This window comes from Copadichromis virginalis, linkage group LG10 (assembly GCF_057382275.1).
Source record: "Copadichromis virginalis isolate Kocher_CV1m ecotype Utaka linkage group LG10, C_Virginalis_male_GT1.1, whole genome shotgun sequence".
NCBI lineage: Eukaryota > Metazoa > Chordata > Actinopteri > Cichliformes > Cichlidae > Copadichromis > Copadichromis virginalis.
In genome coordinates, this window is record NC_140627.1 from 29,628,872 (window position 1) to 29,654,891 (window position 26,020).

The following is a 26,020-nucleotide window of genomic DNA, read 5'->3' on the forward strand; positions in this document are numbered from 1 at the left end:
CTATTTATAATATTTACACGTACATGCACAACAGTTCACTTGATAAATATTGTAGAACTTTACATAGTTCTGTAAATAAAACCATTCTCTCCCCCATCTCCAAAACTATTCTACATAATAACCTTAGGGCCAAAGAAGTAATAACAGTAAATGTAATGCACAAACTGTATGTGTGCATCTTCCAAACATCTACATCCGCAATCCTACTCATCCACACATACAGTCATGTACGCATGGCTGCACCAACCAATCTGCACGTGCATGCACTTCTATATACATTCATAACGCTGCATTATCTGCAGAGATTTTATACACAGTGAACCAGATGTGCAGAGGCTATAGATGCATACAAAATAAGACTATGCAAATGCATAAAGCTGTAGCACGCTGCAGCTATACAAAAACATGCCCCAACATCTGCTCAAGGATTGTGCGTGCTTGCCGGAGCAACAACTAACACCAAAAGAAGAAAAAAAGGGATGAGAGACGAAATAGTTAACGCAGTAAACACATAAATAGCTACATAAATGGGTAGAACTCTTGAATTTTATGGTATAGTAAAGCTACAATAACATGCGACACAGTTGTTTCCCTTTTCTCCAGTAAAATGTTGTGATTTGAAGTATACATAAGTCCTGCAGTATTTAAATTTAGTTCATAAATATTTGAAGTAATATGATATCCAGTTGCAGCAGCAGATTTATGCTTTGCTTAATGCTGAAAGATGATCCGTGATAAAATAAAAGTGAGTGGGTCTGTGCAGTCAGGATTGCTTTTAAATGACAACATGCTCTTTCAGGATGGTCCGCGGCCCAGGAGTTAGAGCAGACTGCACACTAATTGGAAGGTATTTTGATGGTTTAATCCACAGCTCCCCTGCTCTGCATGTCTTTAGGCAACAACGGAAACACAAAATTGCTCCTGATGCAGCCATTGGTGTGTTTTTTTCCCCAAGATTTGATTCTTGTTTTGGTTTAACAGACAGCCTTTCTTTTTTTTTTTGTTGTAATGTTTCCATTTTGCTTGTCTCATGTGTTTCCTTGTTTTTCTCTCCCTCTGTTTTGCATGCTGTCCTGATTTCCTGTTCTTACTTACTTAAGTGGGACTCCTGTGGTTTCACTTCCTTTTTCGTCTCACCAAACTAAACCTAAAATTGTATAGCCTGCCTTCAATAGTGTCACCAGTGTCAAATCAGGCCTGTATATAAGACAGGACAAAATGCAGCTGTACATCTGCACTTAAAGGTTAAAGGTCACTCTATTGAGGATGCCAGTGTTCACATTTTGGACAGATGGTTTAAAAGAGACGTGAAAGAGGCCGTCTATGTCCACTGTGAACATCTTTGAGCAAAGGGGACGGCTTACGATACTAACTGTCTGCACCTACAATCCACTTTTGAGATCCCTTCCCAGGCTCCTCAACTCCCACTCACATCTTGCATCAGGTAACCTCAATAAATCACATTGGGTGGAGCAAGGTCTCACAGTGGTTTCACTCAAAACCACTGGTGATAATGACCCACGCTTTTTTCACACCTTAGCTCATGTGATGAAGCACATGTTTAATAATAGAGGGTCAACAAGTCTCTTAAGGTACAGCCCCCACTAGGGTTTAAATACCGGGACTCTCCACTATTTGGCTTTAGAACTGAAGAAGCCTCTTGGATGAGCGAAACATCTTTACGAAACTTAAAGAAGTCACTTTGTTTCTAAGCTCCTAAGACCTTTTTCTAGTCATACTTTACCCATCAGTTGTTGAGATCACCTGGTTTCTCGTGCTATTGGTAACCTTTTTGGGCGACATTTTTACATTTTCTAGCGAGTTGTTACAAAATACCACTGTCTGATAGCAGACACCTTTGAATTTACCGATATATTTCATTAAAGTGTTTACAGAGAGAATTTTTTAGTTGTTATTTCTTTTTAAAGAAGCTTTTGTCTTCCCAGTTATTGTGATTTCTGGTTATTTGACCACAGAGCCATGCCCCAAATGATGTAACATGGAAAAAATCCAGAGCTCATTCTTAGACAAATGCAGCCACTACAGATTATTGATCTGATGGTTTCATTTTCATGAAACACAAGACAGAAGTGAATTATTAATGCTTTTGGCTTTTGCTTCTGTGCTTTATGTCTTCTAGACTATTCATTACTATGTTAGTCTACTTTGAAAATGTGCCTGCATATGCTCGGAAAATACTTTGTATTCTGTGAAAAAGAATAAATAACGATGTAATATTATTATGTAGTTTTAGGAGGTTGTCACCAAGGTTATTATCGTTAACGAAAACTAACGAAATAACGAAAACTAGAAGTGAAAAAACATTTTCGTTAACGGAAATAAAAAATAAAAAAAAAGGAAAACTAACTAAAACTGTAATGAGTGTTCACAAAACTAACTAAAATTAACTGAATTTATAGAAAAAATGTGTTTAGTTTTCATTGATGTGTGCGTGTCATACTATAGTCAAGGGTCAAAATGAAGTTTAGTTTCCAGATTTTTTTCTTGCTGTGTCTCATTATGTCAGCAGGTGGCAGTACGTTAGTCGAGTCGTCTGCGTTGCTGCTCCGTCCACGCGCAGAATCATGTCAGGAAAAGTCGGGAGAAAGCGCCAGAGTCCAATTTGGGATTACTTTGAATATGACTGTGTTTTGGATAAAGCAAGTGTCTTGTAGTGGAAAGAGACAAATTATGAGGGACATTTCTCAAGGGGAAAAAAATCCCACAAACCTTAAAGTGTACTTGAAAAGCTCACACAAGAAGGCTAACCTAGCTTACCTTGAAAAGGTAAGCTAGGTAAGGGAGCACACTCAACCCTCATCCCCAGAAAACAGAAGCTAACCCCAGGCAAGGCAGCGTGATGCATCCGGAGACAACAGGACTGGGATATCTACATAACTGTGTGAGTCAATTGCCTTCAAAAAGTTTATCAATTCACTTGAACCAAAATTACGAACACCCGGTGCTGCAAGAGTTAATAGTCTCATTGGGGCCAAGATATACATTTTATAGTTGCCTGGTATCAATGGTTGTTCATCTGCCTTTATTTATTTATTTGTTTAAAGAACCCATAGGTGGGAATGTGAGTTTTCTGTCTCTGCGTGTTAGCCCTGCGACAGACAGCCGACCTGTCCAGGGTGCAGGGTATGGTAGCTGGAATAGCAACATACCCAAGGATAAGCAGAAGAGAATGACTGATATGATGAAACTGGGATTTTGTTACACTTAATTTTTGCAAACACAACTAAAACTATAACTGAAACTAAGGATTTTCAAAAAAATAAAAACTAAACTAAACTAGCAAACAATTGGTAAAAACTAATTAAAACTGATATAAAATTGAAAATCTGAAGTCAAAACTAAATAAAAATAAAAACTAATGAAAATTGCAAAACTATTAAAACCCTGGTTGTCACTCTGCTTAGGACTCTGTTACTGCCACTTGCTGCTCTCCTGTTAAAGTAAAATTCTGGTGATCTTTATGATTGTTCCCGTGTTTACAGAAACATACTGTTGTTTTTCCTCTTCTCATCATGACATCACTCTGACAAACATCTCTTTCTGGACAGACTCCATGAAAGCATTACCCAAATCATATTTTTCTCCCAAGTGTCTCATTTCCATTTGAAAGTTTGAGGCCCCTGCAACATCTATCAGATCATTGCATCCATTTCTCTGACAGATAAAAATTCTGAAGTCCCACTGAGGTATTTCCATTTGCTTCACCAACCTGCGCTCATTGCATCGACCACTCATCCATGATTTGTGAAAGCAACTGACTTCCAGCTGAAGTTCCTCCCTCTTTAACCAGAATAGGGGCACAGCCCATGCAGAAAATGTCTTTCTTCTTATAGTATTAAACTAATTACAGTGATTATCTTTTATCTTTAATGGTTTTAAATACATAAAAGTTATTTAAATGTTTGAACTAATTTCATTAAATCCAACTGTGGCCCAATCTCAAAGCCCTTAGACTCCCATGTCAAAATCTCCAACTTCAGAGCACAAAGAAACATGTTTGCAGACTTGTACAAACAGTTCTGTTCACTATATCCAGTTTCCCGCTCATGATGACTGTTGTTTGTTTTTTTAAAACTGTTTAAACTATATTGATGCTTCAAGTTATGGATGATTACGGGTTTTGACTGCTTTGACTAACATGTCGGCACAGGCAGCCTTTGTCAGGAGCTATCTGCTAGGCATTCACTAAGGCCTTATTCACACACTTCCGACCTGTCAATGACCATCTGGCAACCACCAGTCACAAGGGAAAATGTGTATTCCCAGCGACAGGCGGGTCACTGGGGAAAAATGGAGATTACTGACCAGTCTGTGTAACTGGGACTTTAGCAATTATTTTTCCAGTGGCTGCCATTAACCTCCAGGAACCACTCACAACCATATGGGGAATACTCCCTTTCCCCTCAAGAACAGTGGTTCCCAGATGGTTAATGACCAGTCTCTCAGCTTGTATGACTGGGGCCTTATTGATCCCACATCATCCCCATGACTGGTGATGGACAAAATGACTTTTAATGTTACCCGGTTTGTGGTCACATGTCTACAAAGACCCACAATGGGGTTGTATTGAATACCCAATCCGGTCGTTAAGTGATGACGTGACGAATCCTACTTCCGGGTCTAAAGTAGTCTGCGTTTAATATGGCTTTTGTGTTGTTAACATGTTTAATGTTTTGTATTTTCTTCTATTTAATCTCAAAAAGCTCCTAAAACAGTCAGTGATCACTGTTGACCTCCCTCGGCTTTTATTACCGCTAATCATTTATTTAAGCTCAGTTTTTAAAACCTTAGGATGTAACTACAGCCCAGCCCATGCAGCAGTATATGAATGACTAACCTCGTATTGTGGATGGATTATCTCAGTTGTTCTCCTGGCTGAAGTTTGGTCCTTTTACAGCATCCTGCCATGCGATTACATTTGTTCCTGACCACCGAGAACACTCACGGTAACTTTTATCGAGTGGAAAAAAAGTTGGCATGTTTATATTATGCTAACATAGCTGTGTCGCTAGCGGTCACATAGCACATCATTAGCTACAGCTAGCCAAACTTCAGTAACCCTACAAATGTCACTGCTGTTTAGTTTTCTGTCTTCATTTATGTTGGAAGTGATAACAGAGCTGTACGTTTTAATTTGTTTCCAAAACCCCGCAGTCAGGACATGCTATATTGTATTTAGATAGAAGCTAGCGAGCTAACTTCCTGCTAACTTCCAACTCCGTTAAATGTCATAAATTCCGTTTTCATGGATGCCTGAATGTTAAACTCAATTGTTACACCTGGTAGAGCAGAACGCTGATCATTTTATTAAAGATGAAAAACTTTAGACAGTTTTTCAACTCTCAGTAATGCCATAGTGACTGTTTGATATATGGACCTGCAGCGGAGTTTAGGCCCAGACACGGCTAGTGACGTCAGACTTAACGACCGGATAGTGACTGTATTGTTGGCTAGCAAGCTGCAGTGGTTGCCAGCAGTTTGAGAAAGATACAAACTACTGCCACCACTCTGCAAACACTGCGTTTGTGATCTTACAAAACCCTTACAAAATCTTTCATACTACCATTTTCTGGTTCGCATTCTCTGTGGTTAAGTTTGGTTCGACCGAGGTACAAAAACGTAACAGGGTGAGGCTTTTTCCAGGACATCTGAATTTGCAACACTTTGCCTGAGATCACTCTTTTTTGTACAATCCAGGCTCTGCTTCAAACTACAGACTACATGTTCTTGTTTTTCACATGCTCGCCTCCACAGAAGCCAAGGTCAGGCATGGCTTTCTGCACTTCAGCATGTCCAATCACTGATAACATCTAAGGGTGAAAGCTGGGAGAAAGCTAGTAAGTAGATCTTAAGTCAAGATTATATAAAGTATATATTTGAAAAATGTATCTTGAAAAAAATGATACTTTACTTTTTTCGTGTTTGTTGTGAGTGACTGTGTGTGGGAAGGGTTGTATAAAGAATAATGATTCACGAGCATGCGAGATGCAATATTGACAGATGCTGTAATTACTGAACTACAAGAAAGCGCTGTATTAATTCTTGCATCAAAGACGGTGTATTTTACACTCTGTTTCAAAACAATATTTCTTGCTATTGCAGCTCATATTTTGTTCTTTCATCAAATCTCACACATTAGAGAAAATACAGTAATTATCAGACACGGTGCGTCAAGGGGAGATGAAACAGAAATATGTAACGTTTAAGAAACCATCCTGATCGGGTGTGTTGCCTTTGATGTGAGCTGAAACGGGGAGGCATAATACCCTCTGACGCTCTCTAAATGAGGTGACCCAGTTGCTACTTTATTAGCAGAGCTTGTAAAGATACTGATCATAAAGGACGATAATTACAGATTATTGTACAGCAGACCCATTTCCAGCGCATTTCCTAGTAAGGATGCAACCCTGACGTGTAATACTCGTATTTGTATTCATAACCTACACTCACCAACAGCGTATAAAAGCCACTACATATTAATCACCTTATGAGAAAGCCTGCATATTGTGCTGTATCGATGTTTTTCATCAGACAGTCCTTTTCACGGACTTTGCTTCATTTTTGCACCACAAATGAGAGGGGATGAAGCACTACCCACGGGAGCACCACATGAATCAGGCTCCCTGTGGAACGGTGTTAATGCTGATTAATGAAAGAGCATTACAAATGGAAAAGCTGCAAGGCAGTAACCAGCAATAGTGCACACCCAAATTCTGAGAATCTGCGTGAGCCCTGCTGCTGCTCCTACACAGGGAAAGTGGAGAGGCAGTGTGAGCCACTTCAGTTAAGACAGAGCTATTACTTACTCATTCCACACAGATGCCTTCTGCCATGGCAACACCTATTAGACTTCGAGATGGCTGACGGACTGCTAAACAGGAGAGCTTTTGGTAAACACATTCCAAGCTGGATTTCTGAGCTGCCTGTAAGATCTCCTGGGAGTTATCAAATCTGACTTGTGTTCGGGGGTATAGTGAGCGCTGTCCTGAAGATTGAAATGACCACAACACACAGATACCACAATGACCTAAGCAGGGGCTTTGCAGTGTACTTCCTATAGTGTAGAGGTTTCACTGCTATAAATGTTACATAAGTACTAACGTAAGCCATGATGGGGAAAAACATGATGTGGTGTGTTCTGAGATTTTGGACTAGTTTTCCTCCAATATGCCATCTTTCAGACTAAAGAAAAGAAAACGCCCAAGGTACACAATATTTGTGGTACATACTGCTACTTTCGGTTGCTCCCTTGTCACTTGGTGTCGTTACAGCTCTGCATGTGTGAATCGGATGTGTTAAACACTACAGCATTGGAGACATCTGCATATGTGTAAAAATAAAAATTTATTTAACCTCCTGAGAGTTGAGCTCTTGTATGGGATGCATTTTTTATTTCTCCTAGCCATTTGGGATTAGCTGGACCCCTGATGTGGAGGTTAACACATTTGCCATGTAAACAAAAGACCCTCGATTTGATTCCAGGAGGCGGCACAAACCAAGCCTCAGGCTGGGTGTACTGCTAGTGACAATCCCAGATAAACGGAGTACCGTATTTTCACGACCATAAGGCGCACTTAAAAGTCTTAGATTTTCTTCAAAAAGTACGGCGCGCCCTATAGCGCAGTGCGCCCTGTGTGTTGTAAGGAGGACGTAGTAGAGAACACCATGAGAACGCTAAAGGGTGAAGTGTGGGCGCAACCCTGAAAATGGCAACGAGACACGCTTATGAAGCACAGTTTAAACTGAAGGCCATCAGCTACGCGGAGGAACATGGAAATCGAGCAGCGGCGAGAGAATTTAAGATTAACGAATCGATGGTTCGCAAATGGAGGAAGCTGGAAAACAAGCTCCGGCAGGTCAAGAAAACGCAGCTGAGTTTCCGCGGACATAAGGCGAGGTGGCCCGAGTTGGAGGAAAGACTCGAGCGGTGGATCATCGAGCAAAGAACGAGCGGGAGAAGCGTTTCGACGGTCACCATTCGGCTAAAAGCAGTTTCACTTTCACTTTTTATGAAACGGTGCCATTTTTCCATCCGGACCAGGACTACGGTAGCGCAGCAACTTCCAGTGGATTATAAGGAAAAGCTGGCCATCTTCCGCTCCTACTGCAGCAAACACATCGGCGACAAAAACATCCAGCCCAGCCACATCACAAACATGGACGAGGTCCCGCTCACTTTTGACATCCCGGTGAGTCACACTGTGGAGAAGAAGGGGACCAGCACGGTAGCGATACGCACAACGGGGCACGAAAAGTCTTCTTTTACTGTTGTGCTTGACTGCCATGCTAATGGACAGAAGCTGCCGCCTATGGTGATTTTTAAGAGAAAGACTTTGCCTAAAGAGAAGTTTCCAGCAGGAATCATCATTAAGGCAAATGAAAAGGGCTGGATGGATGAGGAAATGATGAAAGAGTGGCTGAGGGAGGTGTATGTAAGGAGACCAGGTGGTTTTTTCCACGCATCACCATCGCTCTTAATCTTTGACTCTATGCTAGGGCTGGGTATCGTCACTGATTTCTAGAATCGATTCAATTCCGATTCACAAGGTCCCGAATCGATTCGATCCACGATTCGATTTAATTCGATTCGATTCGATTTAAATCTGGGAAATTTTGACAGTCAGAAATATTATAATTCAGATCAGTACATTTACATATTTTTGTATCAATAAAAAGGAAGCTGACACACGCAAGACTTTATCAAAGGTGTAAGCATCACAGCAGATGCCTTTGTGTCAAAGTAGCTGAAGATAAAACACAGAAAAACATGAAGGTGGTTTTCCTGGCCTGGGATTTTATAAAAATATTCTGCAGTACATCAAAAACGAAAGAAAACCATTAATCAACATATGAACATTACCTCTGAAGTTACAGAGGTTTTATTAGAGACACGGTTAAGCGTTTTGCATTTTGAATAATTTTAAAAAGTTTAAATTTGTTCAGTATTGAACAGCAGAAATGAGGTTTTCTTTTCGGAAGAATGTAAAAGGGAAAAAAACAGCGGCCGACAGCGCTGTAAACAACAGTAGACTTGTGCATAACAAGCAAGCGAATAATGAAGAAAGGGAAACTGTTCTTGAAGTACACAGAGAGAGAGAGAGGGCGAGAGAGAGACAGAGAGACAGAGAGAGAGAGAGGGCGAGAGAGAGAGAGACAGAGAGAGAGAGAGGGCGAGAGAGAGAGACAGAGAGACAGAGAGAGAGAGCTGTGCATCGCGGTGGAAGCAAAACAGTAAAAGTCAGAGTGAATTCATGATGATGTTTATGTGAATCTTCTTTTGCTGCTGGTTCGGTCAATATTGTTTGGAAAGAGATCAAACTAACAGCTTTAGAATCAGCGCATAAAGGGCGTGAACACAAAGCGCGGACCCGCCGACAGATCAGAATCAGTGAGCTGTCGGCTTTCAGCCCCGACCGTGTCCGTGCCGTCGGGTGAGAAAGGCGACATCTAAATGATTCTGATCCGTGGGTCGTGCTGTGTGTTTAAGTCTTTGTGCAGAATCCGTGTTCCTGCTCTCATTTACTGTCTTAGCTGTTTGGTGGTTCTTGAAATTTTGTGAGATGTCACCAGAGATTCTGGCATTTCGGGCAAAATAAATTTATATTAAAAAAATCGATTCAGGATTTTAATTAATCGATTTTACGTTATCCAAGCCATAATCGATTTTAATCAATGAATCGATTATAAAAACCCACCCCTACTCTATGCGTGCCCATCTCACAGCCGATGTGAAAAAACTAATGAAACAAATGAACTGTGAGCTTGCTGTCATTCCGGGAGGCCTGACAAAGGAACTCCAACCGCTGGACATCGGTGTGAACCGCCCGTTCAAAGTAAGGCTGCGAGCGGCCTGGGAGCGATGGATGACCGATGGAGACCACAGTTTCACTAAGAGTGGAAGGCAGCGGCGGGCGAGTTACGCCACAATTTGCGAATGGATTGTAGATGCTTGGGCTAACATGTCTGCTGGCACTGTTGTTCGAGCTTTCGCAAAAGCCGGCATCATTTCCGAGGAGCCGCACGGCACGGAAAGTGACTCTGACAGTGAAGAAAGTGAACCTGGCATGTTTGATGGAGATTTAGCGCAGCTGTTCAATTCAGACACAGAGGATGAGGACTTCGATGGGTTTGATTGATGATAAAAATGTGAGTACCAAACTTTGTTTTGCTCCTGCTTTATTGTTAAATATGCACACTTGTATGCTTGTGTGTTGTTGATGATGACGATTACTGGTAATAAAAATGTGAGTAAGGTACCGAACTCAGGTTTGCTCCCGCTTTATTTTTAAATACGCATACGGTACTTGTATGCGCCCTATGGTCCAGTGCGCCTTATGTGTGTGTTAAATACAGTAAGGGCACACATAACTGAGACTGCGCCTTTTAGCACAGTGCGCCTTATGGTCGTGAAAATACGGTACATTTGGGATTAGCTGGATCAAGAAAGTGGTACTTTTCTTTTATCTTTTTTTTTTTAACTAGCATAAAGAAATATAAAGTGCAGAAAAGCCCAAATGCATTGTTCCAATATGAGAACACAGTGTTTAGATATTTTGTCTGAAAATGCATTTTCAGACATTTTTTTTTCTTTAATTCAAGTAGTGATTTTAAAAAAATGTAGAATTGACTCTAATATGTCAAAAAAATACAAAGAATGAAGAATTTTGAATGCGGATTTAGCCAATATCAAGACATCTGTTTTGGCGATGTATGTAAATTAGTAGGGCTGGGCCATATTATACCGTTCACGGTAATACCGGTATAATGTTAGGCAACGATAGGAAAATGAAATATCGCGATAGAATGGGAGTAAAACGCGCATGCGCAGTGCCTTTGTTTTCATACGCACATGGCCGATTGTTGAGTGAAACAGATGAACCAGAATTGGTTTGTAAAAAGGGTGCAACTTCCGTGATGTGGAACTGGTTTGGTGTTTGTCCGTCAGATACACAACAAAGCACATTTTTTTGCAGAACATGCAAGCGGCCGTTGTTATTGTCATATTTGTCGGACTAAGATGCTCTTAAATCTGGGAGTAATCTGGGTCCTAAACTCCGAATTCTTCAGGTCAAACAACACTGCAGCATCACTTAAGAGTTAAAAACTGTCTAAATTCTTTCATCTTTAATAAAACGATCAGCATTGCTGCTTTACCAGGTGTAACTATAAAGTTTAACTTCCAGGCATCCATGAAAACAAAAGTTATTACATTTAACGGAGTTAGAAGTTAGCAGGAAGCTAGCGGAAGTTAGCTCGCTAGTTTCGCTAGTTACCTAAACATGATATAGCATGTTCTGACTGAGAGATTTCTGAAAAAATTCAAACGTACAGCTCTGCTATCACTTCCAACATAAATGAAGACAGGAAACTAAACAGCAGTGACGTTTGTAGGGTTACTGAAGTTGGGCTAGCTGGTATATAATGATGTACTACGTGATCGCTAGAGACAAAGCTATGTTAGCATAACATAAACAGTGAAGCTGGAGGACGAACACTAACACTTTTCCACTTATAAAAGTTAACGTGAAGGTTCTTCATGGTTAGAGACAAATGCAATCGCATGGCAGGATGCTGTAAACGGACCAAACTTCAGTCAGGAGAACAACTGAGATAATCCATCCACAATACGAGGTTAGTCATTAATATACTGCAACAACATGGGAATAGAGCAGCTGCCAGAGAATTCAACATTAATGAATCAATGGTACAGAAGTGGAGGAAGCAAGAAGGAGTTTAATAAAGTTTGATTTATCTGACTGCTTTGTTTCGCTTAATGTGCCTTATAATCCCGTGCACCTTATGGTCCGAAAAATGCGTACTGCACACTGCAGTTTAATGTTGCAAAGCACCTTTTTTTAACTTCAGTGGATATTATACATGGTTATGCTCAGGATATGTCAGCCCATTTCTAGTGGAAATGCCTTTTGGTTAAACTTTCAGCAAGGAATTTGCATTTGCACTGTTACATTTTTTATAAAGCTTTAATGTACATAAAAACCAGCTTCTTGTTTAAGTGAAAATAAATGGAAGGTTGTCTTTTTGCGCTAGTAATGTTGTGGAGTTGTATTTTGTCTCGCATCAATTATATCATCGGTTATATCGTTATCGCAAATTTTCAAATATATATCGTGATAAATATTTTTGGCCATATCGCCCTGCTCTATAAATTAGCATGTAAATATAATTTGCATATTTAAATACAAAAATTCTATCATCATTCTGTTTCTGTAGATGTTCATGCATTCATCAGTATCTGTGTAGTTAATCTTGTTCATGATTAAAAGGCACTGCAAATACAAATGTATCCCTTCTCCTCATTATTTTGTACTTCTTTGCAGCTTGCTTTGCATTGCATCAATTGTGTGCTTAAGAGTTTTGGAGGCCGATGTCTTCATGACCCTCGCTGCAGAAATCATGTCAACTTCCTTGCCACACACTGCAATTTATTCAAACTGGCTGATGTTAATAAATAAAATATGCAAACCGGGATTAAATCATAGTTCGCAAGTCTTTAATTTTTCTTTAATGGCCCTCTTAAAGAGTATTTATTGAAGACATTTGAATAAAATGTCCCCACGGGCAGAGAAGTCACAAAAGCGGAATTTCTTCTACAGCATAATGAGACGGATTTTAAGAAAAATGCATTTTTAGGCGCTCTTTAAATCTCTACAGTGACATCCAATTTTAACGGAGGAGCCTAGAGATCAGCCTACTTGAATCTGACTGTTCTTTGTAAAAAGGTTCATTCAGCACAAATCAGACAAAGGAAGTTGTGTGGCTACAGCAGGGATGTGCAAACATGATAAAATTCTTCCTATCATTGAGATACGGCACAAAAACATATACCAACATGTGTTGTCGAGAGTTAATGTGCTTAAAAGGCTGCTGGTGTGTGGGTGTACATAGAAAACAAGAGACTTCTGTGCTTTGAAATGCACAGTGCCTTAATGATAACACAGTACTGATTTGAAAGATGCCTACTTTTAATCGCTATAACAACCCACATGTTCAACAATATGTTCAGTACCACATTTTTCCCCCTGAAGAAATATTGACCTACATACATTTCACATCATCAGAATATGTAGTGACGGCAATTTTAAAGAACTGGATTAAATGTGGGATGGAATCAATTCATATTTTGTTACTCATTGTTTCCTTTGTTGTTTGATACCTAGCATAAAATAAGCAGCATTAGCATAATGGCAGACTAAGCTAAGACCGTGACAAGAGCCTACAATATCCTACTGTAGCTTCGCAGCTGCCAGGTCTCATTTGAACTCATGTTATGTTAAACAGCGACGATTTCACACAGCAATAAAAGGTGTAAATGTATAACTAAGGTTTGCGATCTACAATATTAGCCAGAGCTAATCAGAGCAAAGGTTTGCTAGCTAGCATAATCTATGAGGTTGTCATATCCAAGTCAACTGTATTTGTCAGTGTTCTCACGTATACGGTAGATCTCTCAGTTACAGGTTACATAACAAACATACTATAACAAACAACCCAAGGTTTATGCCACAACTGCCCTTAAAACTGGTAACAAGGCATCTAATTATTTGATTAAGATGCTAAACTGGATTTTTTTAAGCTACATTCTTGAACAGAAAAATTGTTTGAGTGGTTGAGGACTATGCTTGATTAAATGTGTGTCAAATTTGGGCATAAAAATTCAGTATTTGTTTGTTTGATTTAGTTTTTAACAAATTTATAAAATATTAGCATTTTCTTGTGTTAATTACATGTGATCGAATACATTTCTATGCAATGTACATTCTTCGTATGTTTATTTATTTATTTATTTGTGGATCTCCTGCAGAAAAACTTAAAAGTTACATCCTAATAATAATGCATACTGTCATGAATGAATATGCTGTAGTATAAAAACTGTCAGAATGATTACAGACTCAAACTTTTTGCACAGTCTGTTTGCCTCACATTAAAACTTTAATTGCACTAGTTACACGTACTTGCGAGGATGCCAGTATTTGCCAAAAACAGACGTTTTAGAACCTACCAAAAAACTTGTACACCTCGAGGTTACCTGCCTATCCAGAAGCAAACCCCACACATGATGTAAGATCACCAAATATCCCCTTGGAATAATTAGACAACAACTTTATAAGTGATATGTCCACAGGCTGCTCCAGGCGGGATTTACCTTTAACTCCCTAAAAATGTCAATAACCACTTGCAAATTTCTCTGGCACTGTAGAGCTTCCCTTACTATTCACCGCAACTCTCAAGTGACAATCATAGCTTCACTCTTGGAACACATGCAATAATCTTATCAATCATCTCAAACACTTTGATATCCATTGCTGTCTGTGTTCACTAGTAAACAGCTTTGAGATTTTCTCACACACAGCTGGAAAGCCAGACGGGAGTGTGAAACCTGCCAGGGACAGACTTTTTTAATGGGAGTCTTCAAAAATCTTCAGAAACTGGGGAAATATCACCAAGCAGATACAAATTTGAAACCACAGCTGCTTGTTCGCACACACTGAGCCGATTCATTTCCTCCATGTGAAAATGAGTAATGCAGCGCGGTGATAAATATGACGTTTAGTTAACAACAGAGCATTCCTTGTTATTAAACACTCCCAAATTTTCCTTAAACATAACAAACAAACCAAAATCCAGCAATAAGTGCTTGTTTTTCAGGTTACATCAGCAGTGCTTTGTTCCAGCTCGCTGTACTCTGCTAATTAACACAAAAAATAAAGCCACATTCTAAAAGAAGAGACGAGTAAGCTAGATAATTACAGCAAAGATCCAACTACAACATCTATCAGCGATTAAGTCCTCTCAGTCTTGTAACTTTTGTCATGACAGTAGCTCCAGTCATCATTTGAGCATTTGGAAATGCTGGCTACAATAGGAAAGAATAAGAAAGGGATATCAAATGTGAAATTTGTTCCTTCAAAAAAAATGCATATTTATAAAAATTATATTTATAGCTTCTTTTCCAAAGGGTCAGTTCTTTGAAACAGCTGGATGCTCACACTTTTTTTAAAGGTGCATTTAGTGTTTCTAGCCACAGATTAACAAATTTCAAATTTCGAAGCTCAGACCATTCTCACTCCCGAGGCGATTTGTCACGTCCCAAGGCGGTCGATGGGTTGCAGATGAAATCCAGTTGAACGATGGTCCTGCAATAACGGACGCTCCAGCCATGTATTCCAGCCCTAGCCCTATCCATAACCTTATCCCTAACATTAACCACCACTTTAATGAGGTTAGATAGTGTTTTCCAAAGCGATTTAAGTCAAATAAACGTACATGTGTAGATTCATTCCAAGCGGTTTTCATGTTTCCTAATTTTTCCGATCTCGTAATATAAGGACGTGTTGGGTGTCCGGAAGCGTAACATAAAGATGATTTGTCACCTAGCGTAAAATCTTACAGTTTGGGAGTGAGAGCGTGTTGTAAATCTAATCTTATCTCTGACACTCGAAGGATCTCAAGTGGCCACGCTACTTTCAAAGTAAGAATCGAGCATACTGATACTTCAGCTAATCTTCAATAAATCCAATTGGCAAATGTCATTTCATTTGCATCTGCAAGCTGCTTTGCAACACAACTCTGCCTCGGCTCCTTCTTGTCATGCTGTGCTTGACTCCATTCATTTCACATTTATAGAATAGAATAGAATAGAATTCAACTTTATTGTCATTGCACATGCACAGGTACAGGGCAACGAAATGCAGTTTGCATCCATCCAGAAGTGCTTTAGTGATATAGGTATATTACAATATATATTAGCAATAGTATAGATATGTAAGTATATTACAGAAATGGGTCTATTATGGTATGTTATAATGTACACGGTATGAAGTATGTTGTGAATATTCTATAACTAAGTATGTACAGGCTGTAGTGAGTACAAGCTATGTGCAGGCTATGAACAGGATATAAATATGAAAAACTATACAGAATATGAAATAAATAACTTTACAGAAATCTGAGATATACAGCTATACAGAAATGGGAACTATGCAAGTTGTAAACAGTTGTAGGATTAAAGATTATTGAATGTACAGAATGATTATTTACACAGAGCTATACAGTAGTGCAGTTAAGATAAGTGAGGGTGTAGATAGTTTCTACAGAGGCTATATAAAGTGCTAGTGGTTGTGAGTGGTGGTTCAGTCCATGTTATTATTGTGTGTTTGAGGGTACAGTTGTCCATTGTGGGTGTGTGTGTGTCCAGTCCATGAGTTAACGTGGGTCAGATGTCAGGAGGCAGAGTTCAGGAGTCTGACAGCTGTGGGGAAGAAGCTGTTCTGGTACCTGGTGGTCTTAGTCCGGAGGCTCCTGTGGCGCCTCCCAGAGGGCAGGAGGGTGAAGAGTCCATGTGATGGGTGACTGGGGTCTTTGATGATTTTCCCAGCCCTTTTCAGACACCGCTTCCTGTAGATGTCTTTTATGGCAGGAAGTGGTGCTCCGGCGATGCGCTGGGCAGTTTTCACGACCCTCTGCAACGCCTTCCGGTCCGAGGCAGAGCAGTTCCCGTACCAGACTGTTATACAGTTGGTCAGGATGCTCTCGATGGTGCAGCGATAGAAGTTCACCAGGATGTCTGAGGACAGGTGGTTCTTCCTCAGAGTCCTCAAGAAGAAGAGGCGCTGGTGAGCCTTCTTGACCAGCTTGGAGCAGTTGGTCGTCCAGGTGAGATCCTCGGAGATGTGGACTCCCAGGAACTTGAAGCTGCTCACACGCTCCACAGCCGTCCCCTTAATGTGGATGGGTGGATGTGGGTCAGCATTCCTCCTGTAGTCCACGATGAGCTCCTTGGTCTTCTCAGTGTTAAGCAGCAGGTTGTTTGTGTCGCACCACTCAGCCAGACGATCCACCTCCTCCCTGTAGGCGGCCTCATCGTTGTCACTGATGAGGCCAATCACCGTGGTGTCATCTGCAAACTTAATGATGGTGTTGGAACCATCAGCAGGTCTGCAGTCGTGGGTGAAGAGGGAGTAGAGGAAAGGGCTCATCACACAGCCTTGTGGTACACCGGTGTTCATTGTGATGGTAGATGAGCAGCGGTTATCCAGCCAGACATGTTGGGGGCGGTTGGTCAGGAAGTCCAGTAACCATTTGCAGATGAGGGAACTGATGCCCAGGTCTGTCAGTTTCCTGATGAGTTGTGAGGGGTGGATTGTATTGAATGCTGAACTGAAGTCTATAAACAGCATTCTGGCGTAGGTGTTGTTGTTGTCCAGGTGTGAGAGGACAGAGTGCAGTGCGATGGAGACTGCATCCTCTGTGCTCCTGTTCTGGCGGTATGCGAATTGGTGGGGGTCCAGGGTGGGGGGGAGACAGGATTTGAAGTGTGCTAGGACCAGCTGCTCTAAGCACTTAGTGATGATGGGGGTGAGTGCTACTGGGCGGTAGTCATTGAGGCAAGATGGGTTGGAGTTTTTGGGTATCGGGACGATGGAGGTGGATTTGAAGCAGGCCGGTACCACAGCGTGGGCCAAGGACAGATTGAATATGTCTGTGAGCACTCCTGCAAGCTCCCCAGAACACGCTCTGAGAACACGCCCGGGGATGCCATCAGGACCTGCAGCCTTGTGGACATTGATCCTGCTCAGCACCGCTCCTACATCGGTGGGGGAGAGAGTCAGAGGTTGGTGGTCTGGCGTCACGTCTGCTTTGGTTGTGGTTGTGGGGTTCCCTCGCTCAAAACGAGCATAAAAGTTGTTGAGCTCGTTGAGGAAGGAGACATCAGAGGATGCGGGGGAGGGTTTGGTGGTCCTGTAGTCTGTAATGGTCTGGAGTCCTTGCCACATGCGTCGGGGGTTGGAGTTGGAGAAGTGTTCTTCTACCTTCTTTTTGTAATGGTGTTTGGCTTTTTTGATGCCCTTCTTTAGATTAGCCCTGGCTGTGCTGTAGGCGTGTGCATCTCCTGACCTAAAGGCGGTGTTGCGGGCCTTCAGGAGGAGACGAACATCCCGGTTCATCCAAGGCTTCTGGTTGGGGTACATGGTGATCCGTTTCTGGGTGGTGACACTGTCTGTGGTTTCGGAGATGTAATCCAGTACAGATGAGGCGTACTGGTCCAGGTCTGTGTGGGTGAACATATTCCAGTCTGTGTTTTTAAATCTGTCCTGGAGCACTGCCTCGGTCCCCTCTGGCCACACTTTAATTGTCCTCACAGCAGGTTTCACACGTTGGATGAGTGGTGAATACCTAGGTGTGAGGAACAGGGAGAGATGGTCCGATTGTCCAATGTGGGGGAGGGGTGTGGCTTTGTAGGCTCCAGCCAGGTTGGAATACACATGGTCTAAAGTCTTGTCTCCTCTGGTGTGGCAGGAGACATGTTGGTGGAATCTGGGGAGGACTGTCTTTAAGTTGGTGTGGTTGAAGTCGCCAGCAATAATAAAAGCAGCCTCGGGGTGTTTATTCTGGTGTTTGTTAATGGCTGCAGAAAGTTCTTTCATGGCCAACCTAGCATTAGCGTCGGGGGGGATATACACGGCAGTGAGTATGATCGAAGTGAGTTCTCTGGGGAGATAATAAGGTCTGCATTTGACCATTAAAAACTCCGCATTAGGTGAGCAGTGACTCTCAGTAGTAGTGGAGTTCATGCACCAAGCATTGTTAATATAAATGCACAAACCTCCACCTCTGGTCTTGCCGGAGTCATCTGCTAGCCTGTCGGCTCGGTGTGTGTGGCGTCCTGCTAACTCGATAGCATTGTCCGGGCAGCTGTTGTTCAGCCATGTTTCGGTGAAAAACATGACATTTGAGTCCATAATCCGTCTGTTGTTAGTGATGGAGAGCCGTATCTCATCCATTTTGTTTGCCAGAGAACGGACATTGGCGAGGAAAATACTGGGTAAAGGCAGCCGGTGTGGTGTTAGCTTTAGCTTAGCCCGTAGCCCTCCGCGCCTACCTCGCCTTTGTTTACGATCTCGGCGCCGTCTGCGTGCACTTCCGCCCGGCCGGGGAGAGTGGGCAGCCTCCGGTGTTCTGGAGATCTCTGGGATGAGTCGGAGATCGGCGATAAAACTGTTGGAGTTGTGAGTCCAGATGTCCAGAAGCTCTTGTCTGCTGTAGGTCAGCAACGCACAGCAATTCTGGACGAATAATCCGGTTAAAAGTAGATAAAAAACCGCTAAATAGCAGATTCTGGAGAGACACTGAGCCTCGCGTTGTTCACGCGCTGCCATCTTCCTGCATATATATATATATATATATATATATATATATATATATATATATATATATATATATATATATATATTTTTTTTTTTTTTTTTTTTTTTAAATGACATCAGAAACAGCAGTATGCGACATTACGTGATGGCAGAGCTTCAGTTCATCCTTTGTCATTTTTTTTTTTTTTTTTTAATAAATAGGACAGGGGGAATGAATGACAGAGAGAGGGGGAGAGAAAGAAAGAAAACCAAAGAGGAGAAGAGACGGTGAGAAGGGGGGGGAAGAGAGAGAGAAAAAAAAAAAAAAGAACTCCTGGGTCACCTGTATGGAGAAAAAAAAAAAAAAAAACAAACAAAAAAAACAAACAGAGGAGACAGCAAACAACAAAGAGCAACATAATAATAGAGAAAACAAAGCACCATCACAATAAACTAGCTAGTCATAGATATCAATATTTACTAAATAATAAACGATATTGTGCAGCACGCAAGATAGACAGCGCACAGTGTGCTTTGAGGCAGCAGCCAAGAAAGCTTTAGTCCGTGTCTGTGAATACCCATGTGTGCATACCTGTGTGGATCAGCATGCTTGCATTCCAAAGGTTTCTCCATGTAATGATCTGCTAGGGAGTGTGGGGGGGCCACAGCCCCGTCCTCCAGGGTGTGAAGCGGGTATGGAGGAGATCAAAACTCCAGACATCCAGAGGCCCCCAGAACACAAGAGACCATGGAAGACCAACAGAGGGGCAGCCGCGCCACTGTTCCAGTAAGAGCTGAGGAGAGTCCCAGATGAGGGCTCGCCCAGCAGCCGCGGAGCAGAAGTCAGGGGGAGTTGCAGTGACGCGCCCGTGAGCTCCGCCGGCCCCCAGCTGCGCCTGAGTGACCGAGCCCTAGGCCGAGAGGCCGGGGGCACCCCACCTCCAAAGGGGCCCGAGCGAGCCCCAGGCCCCAGGCCCCGACAAGCGGCCGCCAAGGAGTGAGCCGGTGTGTACCCGGACGCCCACCCCCAGACACAAAGAACCACCAACACACCGACACCTGAGGGAGTCCGCCACCGGCAGGGGAAGTGGTGGTGGGTGGAGATAGGCCTCCAAACCTTGGAGGGCCTGAGGTGTCCCCAGAGAGGTGGCGTCTGATACCCAACCTGACATATAGACACAGACATACAGGCACACACAGACACAAACATCCATTCCCACCCTCATGCTCTCATATGCACTCACTCCACACTCAACCAACGTGGAGACAGACATAAAGAGACGCTGTACACACGATCACACTCCCCAAGCGTACTCTACAAACCGGGTCTAGGTACCCTTGCCCCTGGAGGGGGGAATTGCACCCAGACCCAGGTGGTGTTACCCTTTTCCCTGCGGTGGGGAGAGGCAGACCACCCCGACTCCGCAGCAGCAGGGAGGCCCCACACCCCAGACCGCAGTCGGACGGCCAACTCCTCCTACTAGCCCTCCCGCTCCAGCAGGCCGCAGAGAATGGGGGTGGGAGAAGACTCCAAACCTCCCTCCACCCGCTCATTGTAGTGTTGATGCATATGTGTTCTAAGGTGCAATTAAAACCCAGGAGGGCATGGAGCTACCTGCCAAGGAGCAGCAGGTAAGCGCATAGTCCCTCCTGCTAACCCTCAATGACTAAGTGTATTTAAAATTGTATTATATATATATATATATAAATTCCGACAGACAGAAATAAAGCCTTCCTTTTACTATCGTGGTTCTGACTGTCTGACTGATTTTTATTTCTTTTTTTTTTTGGAACAACGTAAGCTCTGTATACTATTAGAATGAATAAACTGAAGATTTGGGTCACTTCTTAAATAAATAACATCACAAGTTCTTCAAATGAAGAAATCTCACAATCCAAATGATAATATAAATCCATCATACCCAGCAGGTAGTCTACAATCACAACAAGATGGTAAAATCTTAAATCTGTTTTCTGCCCTGTGAAGTTATTACTTAAGAGCAGATGTTACAGCTTGTGGCTTGCTGTGAGTGAAAACTGTCACAAGACCTTAGGGAGCAGAGAAGCAGAAAATTAAGTATATTGTGATACTTCATGCCTGAACACGGGCATAATCTGTTTCTTCATCACAGTCAAAGGCTGCCCAAACATGTGTAACAGACATGTGCACTGGGAGAGGACCCTTTTTCTCTATACTGGATTCAACACCAACTGGTTGCAGACCCATCCCCCCCACTATGGCTTTGAATGAAAGAGGTGCTCCTACTTCACCTCACAAGCCTAAACCATAAACTACAGCCATTTCTTTACAGTCACAATCTTTCTATGTGAAAACATACGTCAACAAGAACAACCATTGATGTGGCACGTAGTAACTTCTTTCATACGAGAGAACAGCAAGCCTGTGAAATGTTCCATTTAAAAATAAAATCTTAACTAAAGCGTAGGTGTGTTGTAAAGCAGTTTAAGCTGTGAGCATAGTTGGGAATTCAATCTTGTACAGCTCTTTTATTTTTGTATTGGCTTTGTAAATACCGCTCCACTGATGAAACTTTTTTTTTGAATATCAAACATAAAAGCAGCGCCTTTTAAACCAGGCCTGTAACGCTTTCATCTTACCAAATTAAAAATCACTGCTGAAAAATGTGGTAAGATATTTTAAAAATGTCATGACTGATGATGACATATTACACCACATGGGTAGGGTTATTTTATTCCCTGTTCAGCTGAGACTTCATATGAATTGGAACTGAAAAGGAAACGTCATAATGCGTTGCTATGGTGCTCTCTTAAAGGATGAGTTTATTACTGTCTTGCTTTTTGCAGTTTAATCACCATTCCTATTTGAAATAACACGATTTACTGCAGTGTCACAGGGTAAATGAGGGATTGCCGAATTTCATGTGGCCCGATGGACATCACTGTGGTGATGTCACAACCCAATGTTTTCTGTGTCTCAAACTCCCAGCTCTGGTTATTGAATTTCACCGAGGGCTGATACAATTCCCTGTCAAAATTATCAAATGGAACGACCAAGACCTTCCTCTCCGTCTGCCAGCTCCAGACAGATTGGACTCTGGTATTTGGCATTCGCAAGTGGCGTGTTATGCTGCCGAGTGGGACATAGTAAACAAACATTTGATCACCGATGGTGTGACAACAGCCCACGGAACGCTCGTGCCGCCACCATTGGTGAACGAAACCCCGTTGGATAGAGTCAGACTTCGCGGCTGTCCCTTTAGCGATGCACAGATGAAGACAGAGAAGTAAATAAACAACTAAAATGTCAGCACTCGAATGTCTCGGAGGCATTAGCTGCACTCCCTTTTGCATTAAAGCAGAAACGGGGCCTCTTCTCAACTGCTAAATTTGGCCACCATAGACCCCCCTGCCCCCCTACACACTCACTCACTCATCTGGAGGCAGAAGCTCCATTAGTTCCTCTGAGGGGGCACTTTGCAGACAACTTTGCCACTTGTGCTACTGCATACACAACAAATTTCCATTCCATGAAGGTATGCATAATTCAAAATAAGTGCAGATTTTTTATCTGTCCTTGGCCTGTTGTGGCTGTGGTGCTTTTATGTGTCCAATGACATGTAATTCAATTACATACTCTGCTGTGCACAAACTTTCGGCTTCAGCTTGACATGTTTTTATAAAACTAGAAAAAGCTTTCTTGCTGCTTTTTGAAACCTCATTGAGCCACTTTTAAGTCACAATTTAAAACACTATTGTATTACAGTTTTAAGTTCAACTGTATCAAAGCTTTTTCATTTTTCACTAACCATTCAGCCTTTACATAAAGCGTTTTTAAAAAAAGAATGAACAGGAAAGAATATATATTTCTGGTCTGTTCACATATCCTGGATATAAAATACTTGGAATCTTGTCCGCTGCTGTTGGTGCTGTGATGCACTGGGTTATGGCGATAATGAGACGGGTATAACTCACGTGTAGTGACATGCAGACGGTTGCAAATCACTGCTCGGCTTCACTTCCCCAAACACAGTAGCCAAGCATGATTTTCCAACATGCAGAATTATTGTTGGTAAGGGCTTTTCTTTTTGCAAAATAACAAATTTTTACAAAAATTTAACTAAATAGTATCGTTTGTATAGTTTGTGTGTCATCGTAAACAGCAGGAAAAAGCAAGGAGCGAGTGCAAAGTGATGTGACTTTTTTTTTTGCTTTTCAGAAGATTACTGTTATCTCTTGCTGTCCAATACTGCTGTGGCCAGTGCATCAAAACCAGCACTAAAGGACACCTTGTGCATATCCACTGGCAGAGCGGCAACATTTGATGAGGTGGGAACTTATTGACTCTGCAGTGGCAAAGCAAACAAGAACTAGACACCACCTAATTTTTTTTTTCTTGGGGGGCTTCCAAATAAGTTGATTAGGGAGCTCATGAAGACTGACAGGAGGAGGAAATGTTTGCTTTGAGAAATGGGAGTTTCGAATATGAGAGGACTGCATTTCATACATAGGAAAAAATATATTTCCTATGTATGTTTTATTTAGAATGAAGGCGAAAAATGTGGCGTAGAGTTTAAGTGCAGTGGCTTGACAGACGACCTAAAGGTACGGTCTATAGAATATATAAAGGATGATCAATAAATAAAAGAAAATGAAAATGTGACAGTAATTGGCTCAGCCATGTGACATTTTGACACGTTTGACAGGTGACCGAATTTGGGAAATGCAGTGTAGAGATACTTGCTGTAATGAGCACTTAACACAAATGACAGAAAAAACCTGCCTAACACATGAAAAAGTGTTTTTCCCCGCACTGTAAGTCCCCACAATCTCTATTCTGTGTTCCTATGACAATTCCGGCACCCAAGACAGCTCCACTAACTCCAACACAAACACATACCCTCAGTAAAAACGAAAAAAAAAAAACCCAAAAAACGTTCACGCAACACGCTCATTATGGCCCTGAGACAAGAGAGGTGTCAATGTCAATACGAGGGCTGCACAATGTCGTCAGTCACAAAGACCAGAGGAGAAACTGCTGCAGATGTTGAGTTGGCAGAGTGATGCTCGATGCTGCAAAAAACCCAAATGCTCATTATCGGAGTCGGATGAAAGAACGCCTCCTTAGACAATAAACAGAGTGGTCAGGCCATGCAAGAGGGCTTGGCCAACAGAGACTTTATCAGCAGACTGAGTAATTCAGTCATTTCTGACTGAAATAAAAGTCAACAATGTGCAACTCACTATGGCCCAGCAGTCAGAATTCTGCCCAATCTGATAATAATTCACTGGAGGAGAAAAAAAGAGGAAAGCAGGAAAATAATTTAGTTGTTTTGATGGGAGATGATTCTGGAGGGACTTACCTAACTACCAGCATAATAAAACTCAATTTAGATGTGAGTAGTGTTTTGATCTATGAAATAATTACAAAAAACATGACCTCTATAAAAAAAACAAAGTCTATATTTTTAAATAAATTACGGGGCTCTGTTAGGGGGGATGTCCTGTCTTTCCTTAGTGATGTCGGTTGCCGCTGAAAAGCTCTGGATGATTACAGTGTCAGGAGAGGGTTAAAGCTCAGTCGTGCCCCTACTTGCGTTGGCTGGATTGCAGCGTCTTACTTCAAAACTCAGTTACTTAAAACCGAGTCTGTTTGTCTCTGCTGCAGATCAAAGGGATGCTGTGGTTCCTGCTGTGGGTTTCCCATTAAAAGGGTTGAAGGGCTTTACAAAGTCTTCCTCTGGAAATTCCACGCCGCTATGCAATCTGTGCATGTCGACCACGAGCAGCGTGGGCAATCATCTGCAGCATCTGTCACCACTGATTTTCAGCCTCCGATTTGGGAGCAATTGTGCATTTTCACACTTAATCGGCAATTGCAAATGAGGGAAGAGGAGACAAAGGCACTCATTTTAACCTGTGCCTGTTCAGCATATTCAAATTCATTCACACTGCCAACTGCAAAAAAAAAAGTGATTGCAGTGGAATATTTCAACTGTTATTACATAATTCTCGGTCTAGCCTGGCCTGCTGCAGTGTCCTCTTCAATGCAGAACAACGTCAAAAACAAACAAAATGCTGTTTTAATAATGGCTGATATTTGTCTGCCTGTTGTTTCAAGATGTTATGTTTAGGCAGCCTGAAAGTTAAATGGATTGGACATGAACCTGCTAAATGCAACCCTGGAGGGAGGCATCTGAGGTGTGACTGCAGTTGGACCACTTGCTAGAAAAAAACTCAACAACTTAGAATTGCACATTTAATCAAGCTGATTGAGTAGATTGTATTGATGTAAGACTTTCTTTTAATTCATTAAAAGTAGAAGGCATTTAGTTCTGGTTGCACTGCAATGGAAAATGAACTACAAATAGAAGGGAACCTCCCCTCGTCCTCCAAGACAATGCCAATGTTGTTGCCTAATCTAGAACTGGTTTCTGCATGTCCACCAAAATTGATGGGCCCAAAGTTTGAACCACTTCTGTGAATCATACAATCTGACATTTGGTTGCCAAAATCCAATGAAAACGATGTTGGTGCTAAAAAGGCAGAATTGTCACTTCACTGGTAACGGAAAACTGGTAAACGCCTTGATCCTCTGTGCTCTGTTTCACAATTTTATGGCAGATTTTCTAGATTTGCATCATAATTTAACAAGTTTATTCTGTCTATTAACTTTTTTGTCAAGTAAAAAATTCACCGATTCATTCAGTTTGTACACACACTTTTAAAGCCTCAAGCCAAGATAACCCTAATGACAGGTTTCTTCATAAATCTCCCTCTAGAGCCACAGAAGACACACAGCTGTGTTTCTTACTTCAATAAAGAATAGTAATCTTCATGAATAAACTCATCTTTATGCATAAAGGTGTCAGAGG

General features: G+C 41.8%; 1 protein-coding gene across 2 annotated transcripts in view; it reads right to left on the bottom strand.

Moving 5' to 3' along the window:
- tmem132e (transmembrane protein 132E) overlaps positions 1 to 26,020 on the bottom strand; it is a 449,450-nt gene that overhangs the window by 79,156 nt on the left and 344,274 nt on the right. The gene's annotated exons all lie outside the window — the stretch shown is intronic.